Genomic DNA, 14,292 nt, shown 5'->3' on the forward strand with positions numbered 1-14,292 from the left:
AGTGGAGAGATAAGGTCCAATGAAATGAAGAAGATCAAGAATAACACAAGGCAATGAATAAGCACCAAGTGGACTGAGCTACCTGACTCGAGGAAGCCTTGTCAGTGTGAAATAGTGAAATCTGAAAGGACGTCCTGAAGATGCTGAGGGCTCTTGAAGGACGCAGATGGGCTATAGCAGATTCATTCTGAGAACACTCTTTTCAGTGCTATTTTAACTATAATACAAATGAAATATATCATTATTAATTCATGTAGACAAAGTGTCCCAGAGAAAAGTCTTCAGTTGATGTTAACCTCTGCTTTCATTATTTGAACTAAAATGATAATTTGTAAAATACATTTGTTATTCACAAATTCTTTATTTGCAAAATGGCCCGCTCACTAAAATTTATTTGTAACCCCCAAATTATCCTCATGGTACTTTCTTGGTTGTTTGCAAACAAAGGCAGAGCAGTGAAACATTTGAGTCCCCACTGCTCCCAGCTGGTGTAGAACAAGGTGACCCTCTGCCTTCTTTTAGCACACATACTGTAAACAAGTGTCCTTCTCATGATCTATGTAGTGCTGTGTTTTTCACATTTTTGTTCCTTTGGCAGGTGATTTTGCTGTTTCATATCACCCCCGAGGGTAGTGCAGGCTGTGTTTCTAAGTGTAAGAAGGCTGTGTAGTTGGTTACAGAGAAAATGTGTGTGTTGGACAAGCTTTGTTCTGGCAAAAGTGATCATCCATTGGCCATGAGTTCAATGTCAGTGAATCAACAACATATATTAAATAAGTTGTCTTTAAACAAGAACAGACATAAAACATAGTTATATATTGATTAGTTCACAAAAATGTAACTAGATGCTGACAGGAACCTAACCCTGTATTTCTCCTAAAAGAATGGTTGTGTTCACTAATTCAGTGTTTGTGGTGACTTTATGAGATATAATTATCACAAATAAAAAGAATTGACTATAGTTAAAATACTGTCTTTTGCAAAAAGTAATCACAGGGGGCTAGGTTGTACTTAAACTCATGTTATTAACTATCTTTCTTTTATATTCGGACCACTGGGACAGAAAAAAAAATTACCCAAAAAGTAAAGTTTTTACTTTACATTTTGCTTAAATTTACTTTACTTAAAATTGTACTTAGGGAAAATTTTACGCAGCTTGCAAGCACCAAGGAAATCAGAGTAATTTCTCTGTCAAGGTAGAAATTGTCTGGAATCTGCAGTGTAGTTCTCATGAATTGGATAAGCTGGAAGGACTACATGCAGCTCTGAGCAGCAGGCTCACCATCCAGCCAGAACTTACTGTTGCGAATAGGGACTCAGTGGACATTTTCTAAACGTACCTACCATAGGAATAGGAACTTCTTTAACCAGTCTTCTCTTTTTTAAAATTTTCTCCATTAAGGAAGTGATTCTGTTTTTGGAAGTATATACTTCCCCTTTTTAGTGGATATTTTTCATCACTTACATGACACAACTCGAAGTCGATCATGAGTTGCACACGTCAGCACACATGGCTGTCGAGCGGGTGCCCCGTGTGCACAGAAGAGCTGCCATCTCACCTCACATTGCTGCAGCCAGGCCATGCGAAGCACATTTACACAAACTATGGGAAGCAGTACAGCAGGGTGGTGAAGAGGATGAGGAAGAAGGAAGCTCTGAATAAGCAAAGACAAATTTACTAATCTTCCTGCATTACTGCAGTAGGAGAAGTGACCTCGATAGAGTCTTAGTAGTATCCCAGAAAGAAACATCCGGGAAGGATATTTATAAAGTTGCAGAGCCAGACCTTGGTGATGTTCAGGAAAGTGTTTTAAGACAGAGAATGGGCTGGGACGCCTGGGTGGCTCAGTCAGTGAAGTGTCTGCCTCGGCTCAGGTCATGATCTCAGGGTCCTGGGATCGAGCCCCGTGTTGGGCTCCCTGCTCAGCGGGGAGTCTGCTTCTCCCTCTCCCTCTGCCTGCCGCTCCCCCTGCTTGTTCTCTCTCTCTCTCTCTCTCTCAAATAAATAAATAAAATCTTTAAAAAAAAGACAGAATGGGTTAGGACTGCATCATTTATAATACTTTTGGATTAGTTGGCAACCACGAGCAAGTATTCTTGATAAACAACCAATTAGTCCCAGTAAATAAGCTGTTTCCATTGTTTTCAGTCTCTAAGGAGCAAGTATATGCTAGGTCTGGTAGCTTACTTGATTTTTCTTATTTTCTTTTTTTTTTAAAGATTTTATTTATTTATTTGAGAGAGAGAATGAGAGACAGAGGGTACAAGAGGGAAGAGGGTCAGAGGGAGAAGCAGACTCCCTGCCGAGCAGGGAGCCCAATGCGGGACTCGATCCCGGGACTCCAGGATCATGACCTGAGCCGAAGGCAGTCGCTTAACCGACTGAGCCACCCAGGCGCCCAATCAATATTATTTAACGTATATATAGGAAAGTGTGCCCTGTCCATGTATCGTCCAACACAGAGACAGGAAATTATGTTGACTTCAGTTTTCAAGCTGTACTGTTAGAAAGGGCAAGCTTTTAAGTTCAGGTTTTTCTTCCTACAAATTCCCTTAAAAGTTACAATTTTTCCTGAGGAATGAACTGTTGTATCTATTTACTGAATCCTAGGACAATTTTTACTTTTGTTATGGTATTGTCTAATGAGTTCTATGGTAAAATATTTATTGGAAAATCGGTCTAGTGAACCATCTACTCGGTGTGGGCAGATAAACCTGTAGGTAAAGAAAGAGCAAATCGTGGTAAAAATATTCAGTCAGAAAGCATGCACTTGAAAAAAGAGAGAGAAAGATCATCAACTATGATGAACTACTATCTGCAAGTGAGGAGAACAAGTAAGAATCACTTGATATTCCAGGGCTAACAGATGTTATTTCCATGTTTATTCGTTTTCAATCTGGCAGAGTGAGTGGAATGGAATTAAGTAAGTAAATATCCACTCCCCCAAATTTTCCTTTTTTTGTGAATGTTAGCCTAGTGTTCTGTGATTTCAAGCAATCTATTCATGCTTTTGTCTGCAAAGCTCACAGCAAAATATTCTTGAATATGCACAGCTTTATTAAAAAAAAAGCTTCTACATGCTACTTGGTAAACACATGATATTTATATACAGAATAGTGCTTGATGGTCTTACTGCATCCACAAGGCTATAATTCACTTCAAAGTTTTCTGCTGAATTTATAAATAACAAGAACATTTTTTGAGTGCTTTCCTACTGGTTTTAAAATCCTGAGGCTAAATTTAGAGCATTGCCATATTTGTTCTATATACATCTGTTTGTCCCCCACCAATGTAAGGATTAAAATGCTGTATGTATACACAAAATTTGTCATTCGGGTATTTAAATATTTGCACTAAAAGGAAGGAAAGGTACTTCTAGTGTAAATTTTAGAATTCTGTGTCTTGAAAAGAGGAACAATGAAGAAAATTACCCTTTAAATACTTAAAATTATATTTGTGGTTTCACATAATGGAAACTTAATTCCAGAGTAAGGATCATTTCCTCCTGTCACTGTGGAGAATGGTGACAACACTACACCTCAGGGACCAGAGGAAACACAGGCTTGATTCTGCCCACGCCTCTCCCACGCCCAGGTTTATGTCCTTTATTGCGAGACTGGGGAGTCTCATCTATGTGCTGGGAATACCCTTACCAGGAGCTCTCGAGAGTCACCACACAGCCTCCATGACCATTAACTTTATTTATTAAAAAAAAAAAAAAAGAGGAGCAACTGGTGGCTCAGTCAGTTAGGCATCCAGCTCTTGATTTTGGCTCAGGTCATGATCTCAGGGTCTTGAGATTGAGCCCCACATTGCGCTTCACACTCAGCACATAAATAAATCTTAAAAACAACAACAACAACAAGGCTGGGATGCATTGGCCTTGCTCTGGAGCTCTCCCAGGACAGGTATCTGCAGCCAAGTGTAGGAACACGACAGGTGGGGCGGCTCCCACTGAGGCAATACCGATGTGAGTGGTAGAGGGTCATTTTTGGAGAATGGACAGATGCTGGTCAACAATATCAGAGACATTGTTCTCATCTCATCTGAAAAATGGAATCAGCATTGTTCTCTGAAGAGTTGACCAAACTGGCTTATACAATATGGACAGAAATAAATAGAGACAGGACATACAGGAACAAGTCAGCGGTATCTTTGGCATGATCCGATGATTCATCGGATTGTTTGAGCAATTTAGACTCGTATCTTCCCCGGACGTAGCCAGGGCAGATTTGGCCAGGATACTGGAATGATCTACTTGGTGTGCCCTCTACTTTTGGCCAAATGAGTAAGTAATATAAACTGGGGACTACTGGGAATCAGGAAGTAGAAGAATGCATTCTAGGAAAGTTACCTACACGACCTGTCACACAGCCACCCTGTAGTGTTATTTTTCAAATTATTCTATTGTTATTTTATGTTTTTTAAATGAAGGGTAGTACAATTGAAAGATTTCTTTTTATTTTATTTATTTGACAGAGAGAGACACAGCGAGAGCGGGAACACAAGCAGGGGGAGTGGGAGAGGGAGAAGCAGACTCCCCGCTGAGCAGGGAGCCTGATGCGGGGCTCCATCCCAGGACCCTGAGATCATGACCTGAGCCGAAGGCAGACACTTAATGAATGAGCCACTCAGGCGCGCCTCGAAGGATAATACAATTTAACTGAAGTCATCATTGTTAGGGCTAAAAATGTAACTCGTTCTTTTTTCCTCCCAGGGAAGCCAAATAGTAATGAAATGGCGGTGGTTGATCAAATGTCTAATATTTCAATGAAAACTCTTAAAATCACAGTTTAGATTTGAGACTAAATTATTCCTTCTCTCTCTTTCCCCTTCTAAATCTGTGGGAAGACATACTTGGGTGTGCCTGGGAGAGAATGGGTGCTGTGGCCAGGAAGGGCCCAGCTCAGCCCACCCACCCCACTAGGAGGGTGAGGGTGAGGAGCACCAGGGCAGTGGCTGCAGCAGCCATGGGAAGAGCGGAGGGAGAAAACCCCCCGCCAGGCCTGACTCACAGCACAACGACGTGGCCGTAGATGCTGGTCAGGAACCAACGGGGCTACCCTCTGCCTTGGGCAAGACTTCAAAGGGCTGAGGAGTCAAGTGAAATCTCTCTCCTCATGACTCCCTTGCAGGGGGGAGAGAAGGCAGAAAACGCCTCTGCTGGAGACTCCATCGAGGAAAGAGACAATGTTCCCACAAACTGTCGTTGTGTCTCTTCTTCCAGTAAAACCCCTATTAGGGTAGGGGCCTCAGTCCTCTTTCATCCCCTGTGAGAGCTGTATGTCTACACTCACCAGGAACTTCTGTCCTTCAAGAGACTGAGCTAGAATGTGGGAAATAGGAGGAGAGAAAACAGACCAGTAACGGAGCTCATGGAAACGAGACCTGTGCTGGAGCAGGGGTCGGAAGATGGGAAAACAGGCAGAAACACATTCCTCAACCAGTTTTTACTTACTGTATTGATTATAGGATGATAAGCACGTGCACATCTTCATTATAGACAGTTATTCCTAAGGCTTGGGAGCTTATTGATCCATTTGAGAGTGAAAACTTTGGCTAACAGACTCTCAGTTCTTTTCCTTTCCTTTTTTTTTTTTTTGGTATTTCTTAAATTTAATCCATGAATAAAACTCATTTCATGTGCAGTAGGATCATGGTGCTTGGAAAAGAAATAAACAGAGAATAAAACCTTGACCCAATTCCTGAAAATAAAACTGAGTTCCCTCTGCCATTATTTAGAATTGAGTGATTGATTGATCAAGAGCCATCACTCATCGACTGGTGCAAAGAAGCTCGTCTCACACCAATCAGCAGTCATTGTATAAATCAGGCCTGATCCCTGGAGATTTTATAAAAAGATACTCTTTTTTTTTATGCTCTCCCCTAGTGGGATTTACTTACTATGGTATTTCATCTTAAAGATTTCTGATGGAAACGAGGAAGCAAGGACTCACGGGACATGTAGTAGCTTTCCTAATTTTGTCTCTTGCAGAGATTAAGTGCTAGAGTAAAAATGTTAAAAAGAAGAGACTCACCAGGCAGCTCAGCTTTTTAAACATAGGAAGGTTGGTCAAGAATAAAAGGCCAGTTTCCAGTTCACATCCTGTCAAGCTTAAAAGGGAACCGGAGGTTTTCAGCAGATGTTGGAAGAACCGTCACAGGACCTGTTCCCATACAGCACTGGGGGATCTCTGTTTTGCCCCCTTACCTTCACCCTGCCATGTTGCTTTCCAGGTTCCAGAGAAACTCCTCTAAGGGCAGTATTTCTCTTCCTCTAACTATGTGGTCAGGAGGTATCTCACTGGTCTGTCCCATTGGTCCCTAACTGTCCTCGAAAGTGACCCTCACCAGATCTGTCATGGAAGCTTGAGGTTTTTTAATTATTATTATTTATTTACTTACGTATTTAGAAAAAGAGAGAGAGAGAGCACGAGCAAATGGGGGGAGGGGTGGAGGGAGAGGGAGAATCCCAAGCAGGCTCCACACCTAGCACAGAGCCTGATGCAGGGCTTGATCTCATGAGATCATAACCTGAGCCAAAACCAAGAGTCGGTTGCTCAACCAGCTGAGCCACCCATGCTCCCCGAAGCTTGAGGCTATAGCCCAGATGATTTTTTCTCGGAAAGCTCACTAGTGCACATGATTGGACTCCGTTTTCAAGTGTTCCAATGTAGAGTCTATCACATCTGAAAGTAAGTTGATATCAACTGTTAAAGAGGAAATTATAATTTTCCCTCAAGGAAAGTAATATCAGTGGTCCCTGTGTTAATTTCTTCTTTTATAAGGGAAAAGGAAAATAAGATTTTGGGATTTGATTTCTAACAAGAGTCCACATCTTTTCACCCCAGGAAAGCAAATTAAATGACCCCTTGCCTACGTTTTCTATCACTGTATTTATTTTGTTTCACTGATGTCTGTGTTAGTCAATGACCGTATAGTAATGATTCAAATTATCGTGTTTACTCTAAGAATATAAATTTCATTACTTGTTCATCATGGTAAATCTAGGTACGTTTATATTAAAAAAGGTGTGTCAATTCAGACTTATGCAGTTATGTTTGGAGTGTTCTTAAATATTAATAGTCATATAGAAGTCTCATTCTAAAATAGAATTGGAAGTGAATTCAGGCAGAAAAGTTAGTATCTGCTACTTTTCCTCTGATTCCTGTTCAAGTTTACTAATGGATGATGGTGTTGAATAGATGTTGTGTCTGTATAACAACATTGTGTCCCTGTTGCCTCCTGTTGGCTGTGCTAGGATGGGCGTGTTAAACCCAAGCATCTTGGGGTTTGGGGAGCATTTGTGGAGCTCGGTATCTAACTAGACAGATGGTTTGGCAGCCCGTTTGTTACACTGATGCCCCCATGTCTTGGCATTCAGGACCATGTGTCTCCCGCTCTTGAAGCTGGACTGGGCCTGTGACTCGCCCAAATGACTTGGGTTTGGGGAAAGCAACACTGCCCAGAGCAGTGTTGGAGGCCTGGAAGCTCCCCCTTTTGCAGTTGGCTACCCCACGGGGGACCCCGTTTGGAGAGAGAGCAGGGGAAGGGGCCCCGGGGCCGTTTCAGGGCCCCCACAGAGCTCAGACCCTACTCGACCCCCCACGTCTTAGTTTCAGTGGCTTTACCTGCAATCTGTCCCAGGACAGTGAGTGTGTACACGTGTGTATACAATGGGACAAGACACTTTGCAGAGGCCACGATGATTACAGTATGCTCTCTGGCTACATTTTGAACACTGCATGTTGAACGTATTTTTATCTGAACCAATTCAGGCCAATTTCACCATTTCAATTCAAAATGAATGGCTTTGCTGAGAATATTGAGGGCTCCTACAAGATTTAAACTTTTTAAAACATTTTTATATATATATGCCCAAGACACGTTGGTTTTCATTATATTTAGTGTAAATTAACTCTTTATGAGAATAATGTCTAAGATTAATGCTATACATAGGATGAGCTCATGATTTTTGAAATTCCACAAGAAATACCTAAGTATTAAATTAGAAATAAAATACCGATTCAGTGTTTTTCTCAAAGTTTAATATATCAAAATCACCTGGCATAGTTGTTGAAAATGCATCCTTCTAGAGTCTGATGAATAACATGCGTTACTACAGAATGTCATTTAACCTTGCTTCAAAGCTATCTCCTAATTATTTAGCAAGTGAATTAGTAAGGATAATTAAAATATGATATGAATAAATTATAAGTACTATCTGATTAGAATTCTCAGGGACTTGTTCAGTAAGCAATCTGGTTGCAACACAATGCTGTTAGAACTTTATATCTCTGCATTTGCAACCTCTAATCTTTGCCCTTGGTGCCTTGTTTTCATTGCATTATTAAAGTTGACTTGAGCTGGTTGTAGGTTCAATTGCTGTTTTTCTGTTTTAAAAAACACCAATAATTGTTATGTTATCTTTATTTAATACACTTACCTTGTGGATTCTTGCTTAACAGTGTGTAGAGATGCATATTTTCAGCAACATCATTTTTAAGCTGCAAATTTTATTAACTAGATTTTTACTCTGATATTAAAGTGGATATAGGCAAAAATGTTTTTAAAATTATTAAACTGTGAAACATCATTAATGATGGGCTACTGATGAATTTGTGGTATCTTAACAAGGCATAATATAATATCAAAGCAACAATATTAAAATTATTATTTTTTAATTTATGGGGGACATTTTAGTAATATAAATAATGTATGTTAAGTTTATGTCCATTATTAAGTGCTTGTTGAGTAATTTGTTTATTAAAATGTTACGGTTGTCAGTGCAAAATGAACAAACCTTTTTGGAAATTTTAAAGAGAAAGGAAAAGAGTATTATTGGAGCCCAGGTTAGGACAGCTGCCCCGGATACACAAGTCTTCACAAAGAAGAGAGCATCCAGGGAAGGGACATTTGGTGCAGGGTTGTATGTGTTTTTTACATAAAGAGGTTACAAATCATCATAATGAAGGACATTCCAGAAAGTTACAGACTTTATTGCATGTTTTTTTTTTTTTTAAGATTTTATTTATTTACTTGAGAGAGAGAGAGAGCACAGAGGGAGAGGGAGAAGCGGGCTCCCTGCTGACCAGGGACCCAGACGTGGGATTCGATCCCAGCACCCCGGGATCATGACCTGAGCCAAGGGCAGACGCTTAACCAACTGAGCCACCCAGGCGCCCCTGTTTTATAGGTTTTTTTAAACAAAGCAGATGTACAGTGTGTGCTCGAGGCAGAAATAGAGCGCATGGTTTGAGGTTTTGCGGAGTCATTCTGACCTTGGTAACTGTTACAGTGTGGCCTCCCTGGGACCCGGGTGCGGAGCCCACGAACATTAAAAGTTGAAAATTTCTTTTATCGCTATAAGTATTTATATTATTGTGAACTTATTTTATCATGGGTTATTGAGGATGTTTAAGTAGCAATGTTCTGGAAGGAAACAGACTCTTCAATGAGGTGTCACAGTAAATTTCACTAACAGCCTATTATTTAGGGAAACCACAGGATGTATGCCGGCCTCATTCTAGCAATACTGGAAGCACAGATGAGCATGTGGGACCTGGGCTGGTGGGGTCATCAGAGCTGAGAAAGGACAATGCGTGGAAATGGCCTCCTGCCAGAAGCTTGGACAGGGATAGTAAATCAGCAAAGAGGGAGTCAGGAGAATAAATGCCCCCCTCCCCCCAACCCGCCACACGCTCTCAGGCTGGTATCCAGCTCCTTCCACTAATCCAGGCCAGATGGCAGGGGGCCCACCATGTGCTCCACAAAGGTCAGCCCCCAAGCCACAGAGGCTTTCTAAGAAGGGTGGGGAGTGGACCTACAAGAACACATGGAAATATTCAACATTCATGGGTGACTGAAATATTTTGGAGAACCACTGTCTTAATAATTGGATGTTCATATAAAAAATAAAATATCATGCCAATATTTTATCGGATGCACATCACAGAATTGACGTCACTGTGAAATGTCGACTTCCATCTCTCTAAAAGCTGGGTATTTGTCCCATAGCCTCTTGGATAACTTCTAACTAAAGAATGCTACTAAATCTTGCCAATATTTTTGAGGAGTTTCTCTCATTTTTCAAGGTCACTTTATACTGATTGTATATCTTGAAGGAATGAATAACTCTATATACTTAAAGAGCTAAATGGAAATTTACCAGCGGACATCATTAATCCTTTCACGAATTACAGATGAAAGAATGACATTTTAAAAAATCACATCTGTGTAATTTCACAAGTATCCGTTCATGACACTAACGAAGCATGGTTGGGATATAACTGAAAAATCACAAAATAGTGAGTGTGCTTGCATACTCTGCGGATTTATTTTACAAGAACAAAAATAAAAGTAGTACATTTTCCCATAGTTATGATACAGTAGTTCACAAGTTACTTTATTTGTAACCTTTATTTTGTGATCTTTATTTGAGCAATATGGGTGGTTCAATCGTTAAGCATCTGCCTTTGGCTCAGGTCATGATCCCAGGGTCCTGGGATCGAGCCCCTCATCGGGCTCCCTGCTCCGTGGGAAGCCTGCTTCTCCCTCTCCCACTCCCCCTGCTTGTGTTCCTTCTCTCGCTGTGTCTCTCTCTGTCAAATAAATAAATAAAATCTAAAAAAAAAAAAGTGGTCTTAATCCGAGTGACAGCTTAACTTAAATTGGTATGCAATAACTAATTTTATAAATAGTTTTAGAAGAGAAAGGGAATGAAAAAATAGGAACTTCAAATATGATGTGAGGGGGATTTAAAAATGTATGCAATTAATGGGAGTCTCCACATTAGCCAGTTGAGTCATTAAAATTGCCTTAGATCATGAGGCTTCATAGACCATCATAGAATCAAGTGAATACTGGACAAGGAGTAAAATAAAACCCCTCAAAATTAATTTCTTTCTATAAGAAATATCTGGTCAGATAATATAGACAATGGCCCTTTATTTTTCTCTCCTTAAAATGATGGAGTTTACAAAGCTTTCTGTTCCAGTTTAAAATATTTCATTCCCTGCCCCCCCGGTGTGACTCCCTCCTGCAGGGCTGTTCTCTGCAGGGCTGTTTATCTCTGTCCGTCTTCTGTCCCACTTCAGCGCATGCCACCACCCCAGGGAGGAGCCAATGAATGTGGACATGAGACCCAGAACTATCTTTGTGGTTGTGAACAAGGGCTGACAAAGGTGATCTCCTTAAGGTGGATAATGATGAAATGAGCACCAGTTATCTTTAAGAACGTTCAGTTTAGGGGCTGGTGCAGAGGATGAATTGCACATTGTTGAAGCAGAAGCAATGGATTACCATGACAATCCAATTAAAGTCACACTGGCAACTTAGAAAATGTCTGTCCAGCCAGCAGTTTCCCTGGGGGGTTTGAAATAAAACCACCTGTGGACTTACGTGGAAATGTGGCTCAGGGCCTGTGGGTCCTGGTGGAGGCCGGGAGATGCGCAGCGAGAAGATGAAGAAGATGGGAACTCCTTAGTATGTCTGGAATGTGCTGCCCGTGGAAGTGGTGGCAGGTTTCCACAGAAAGAAGCAAAACTTGCTGCTGATGAAGATGAAGAAGAAGAAGATGATGATGATCATGATGATGGTGAGGAGGAAGCTGAAGACAAGCCTCCAGTAAAGAAATCTATACGAGATACTCCAGCCAAAAGTGCACAAAAATTAAACCAGAATGGAGAAGGCTCAAAACCATCAACACTGAGATCAAAAGGTCAGGAATCCTTCAAAAGACAGGAAAAGACTCCCAAAACACCAAAAAGACCTAGTTCTGTAGAAGACATTAAAGCGAAAATGCAAGCAAGTGTAGAAGAAGGTGGTTCCCTTCCCAAAATGAAAGTCCATCAGTTAGGTGAAGAATTGCTTCCAGATGCCTGACCGGCAGGCTCTGCAGTATCTCTGGTGGGGAGGAGGAAGTCGCTTTAACAAAGTAGTTTGTTAAAGTTTTTCATCAATTTAATTTCTGTAACAGCTGGTATCCGACTGTCCTTTTAATAATACAGACTGAGAACTTCGCTGCCACATCTGATAAATGTTGTCCAGTTTCCATTGCCAAGAACGTATTGTCCAGATGCCTGTTTGGTTTTTAAAGACAGAGCTCCATGCTTTTCTTGGTTTCAGGTATGTGTGGACTCAGGGTAGGACGTCGCCGTGGTGGTCAGACAAATGGAAATGGTGGGGAGACAAAAATATGCGTGTGAAATAAACTCTGTATCTTAATAAAGTACAAAGAAATTCATTTAAAAGTTTAAAATATTAACATTACTATCCCAAGTTAACTTCATGTTCCTCTATTCAAAAACTATAAACTAAATATATGTTTTCTAAGAAACATCCCAAATAGCATGAGTCGTCCTCGACCAACCAGGGAACAAGTCATAAATTTAAGTCAGTTTTAGCCAATCTTTAATCCAACGTATTGGGCTGGGAAGATGTACCTTCTTTCTGTTCAGTCGTGCTTTCCATTTCTTGGATTCTTTATGGTCTGTTTATTTCCTTTTTTTTAAAAAAAAAAAGTTTACCTATTCACTGTCACATTCCTTCCAACTCAACATGGAGATCTACATTTTCTCCTCAAAACCCATGGTGCTCTCTGACAATATCACCATCACCTGGGAACGTGTTAGAAATGCAGATGGTCAGCACAGAACCATTTAGTCAGAAAATCTGGAGGCGGATCTCAGATTGGGTTTTTTTTTTACATTCCCAGGAATGACTTTTTCCCTCTTGGTCACTTAACAAATTCTTACCTTTTTTTTTATGATTTGGTTCAGATCTTACCCATTCATAACGTAACTGGAACTTATTCCTCTGGAGGAGAATTTTTACCCTAGTGATTTATTTATCCCTAGGGCCAGGCACAGTCCCCAAGCCAGGACAATCAATTAATCCATAGGGCTAAAACTTCATTATGCCTTGAATTACCCGCAAAGACACAAAAGTATGAATGAATGCAATAATTCAGGTAAGTGCAAGGAGCATCTCATGTTTTAAGTCCCCGAGTAAAGGTCACCAGGTAGGGCAAACGTGAGGTGGATCAGACGGGTGTTGGTGCTTGGCCCGAAACCTCTGGGGAGATTTGAGGCAGCGCAAAATGTTATGCTGGCATCTCACGGCAGGGCTGAAGTGGGGAAGAATCAGCAGCAGCTGAAGAATCTGATGGGTTTGTACGTAAGTGCAGGGGCCTTGCAGGCAAAGAAGAGATTTGTTTGCATCCTTCCGTCTTCCCCTAGGTCGTGGGGAAGGGGCTGCTGAGTAGCGGCCGCTGTCCTCTGGCTTATGTTCCAATACTTGTAAATGTAGGGGAGGGAGATTTACCAAAGGAAGGCAGAAACAGCAAGACAGAAATTATTTCTGAGAATATGTAGGGTCAGTGTGGGACACCGAAGATCAGTTGACATGTGGAAGAATTACAGAGACAAAAATACCATGACCATCTCCGAGCACGACAGAAAATACCGGTCAGGAGAAAGAAGTTTGAACGTGAGAGCAGGTGGTGTGCAAACGGACGTCCCAGGTGCCTTTATCTTGACTCATCACCTCGGGAACCAGCCTGGCTGGTTTCAGTGTCAGGAGTAACACTGGGGAAACAATGGAGTAGAGGCTCTGAATTAGAAAAAAAATTGTAACTAAAGCATGCTTGGAGAAGAAGAAGTCATTTTTTATTTTTTTATTTATTTTACTTTATTTTTCAAGATTGTATTCATTTATTTGGGAGGGAGAGAGTGTATGAGCAGGGGGAGGGGCAGAGGCAGAGGGAGAAGCAGGCTCTCTAATGGGCAGGGAGCCCGACGCTGGGCTTGATCCCAGGACCCTGAGATCATGACCTGAGCCAAAGGCAGACGCTCTACCTACTGAGCCACTCGGGCGCCCCGGTTGGGTTTTAAAAATTGACATATTCGAGGGGCGGAGCAAGATGGTGGAGGAGTAGGAGACCTAGATTTCGTCTGGTCGCAGGAATTCAGCTGAATAGGGATCAAACCATTCTGAACACCTACGAACTCAACAGGAGATCGAACAGGAGAGTAGCAACAACTCTCTGAACAGAGAAGCGACCACTTACTGGAAGGTAGGGCGTGCGGAGAAGTGAATCCGAGGCGATATTCGGGAGGATAGACGGCGGGGGAGGGGGCCTCCGTCGGCCGCTTCTGGCAAGTGCTAGAGCCGCGGAGCACAAAATCGGACCTTTTAGAAGTTGGCTCAGCGGAGGGACGTCGCTGCAGTGGCTAAGCGGGGGGTGGAATCCTCCCGGGACAGTGTGGTCTCAGGACCCTTGGGGTCACAGA

General features: G+C 41.6%; 1 pseudogene; it reads left to right on the forward strand.

Annotated features, from left to right (window-relative positions):
• LOC112808042 (nucleophosmin-like) overlaps nucleotides 1-11,948 on the forward strand; it is a 30,362-nt pseudogene extending 18,414 nt beyond the window's left edge.
• Nucleotides 11,949-14,292: the final 2,344 nt, after the last annotated feature.

This window comes from Callorhinus ursinus, unplaced genomic scaffold, assembly GCF_003265705.2.
Source record: "Callorhinus ursinus isolate GAN/ISIS: 27379988/994484 unplaced genomic scaffold, GSC_fseal_2.0 scaffold32, whole genome shotgun sequence".
Lineage (NCBI taxonomy): Eukaryota > Metazoa > Chordata > Mammalia > Carnivora > Otariidae > Callorhinus > Callorhinus ursinus.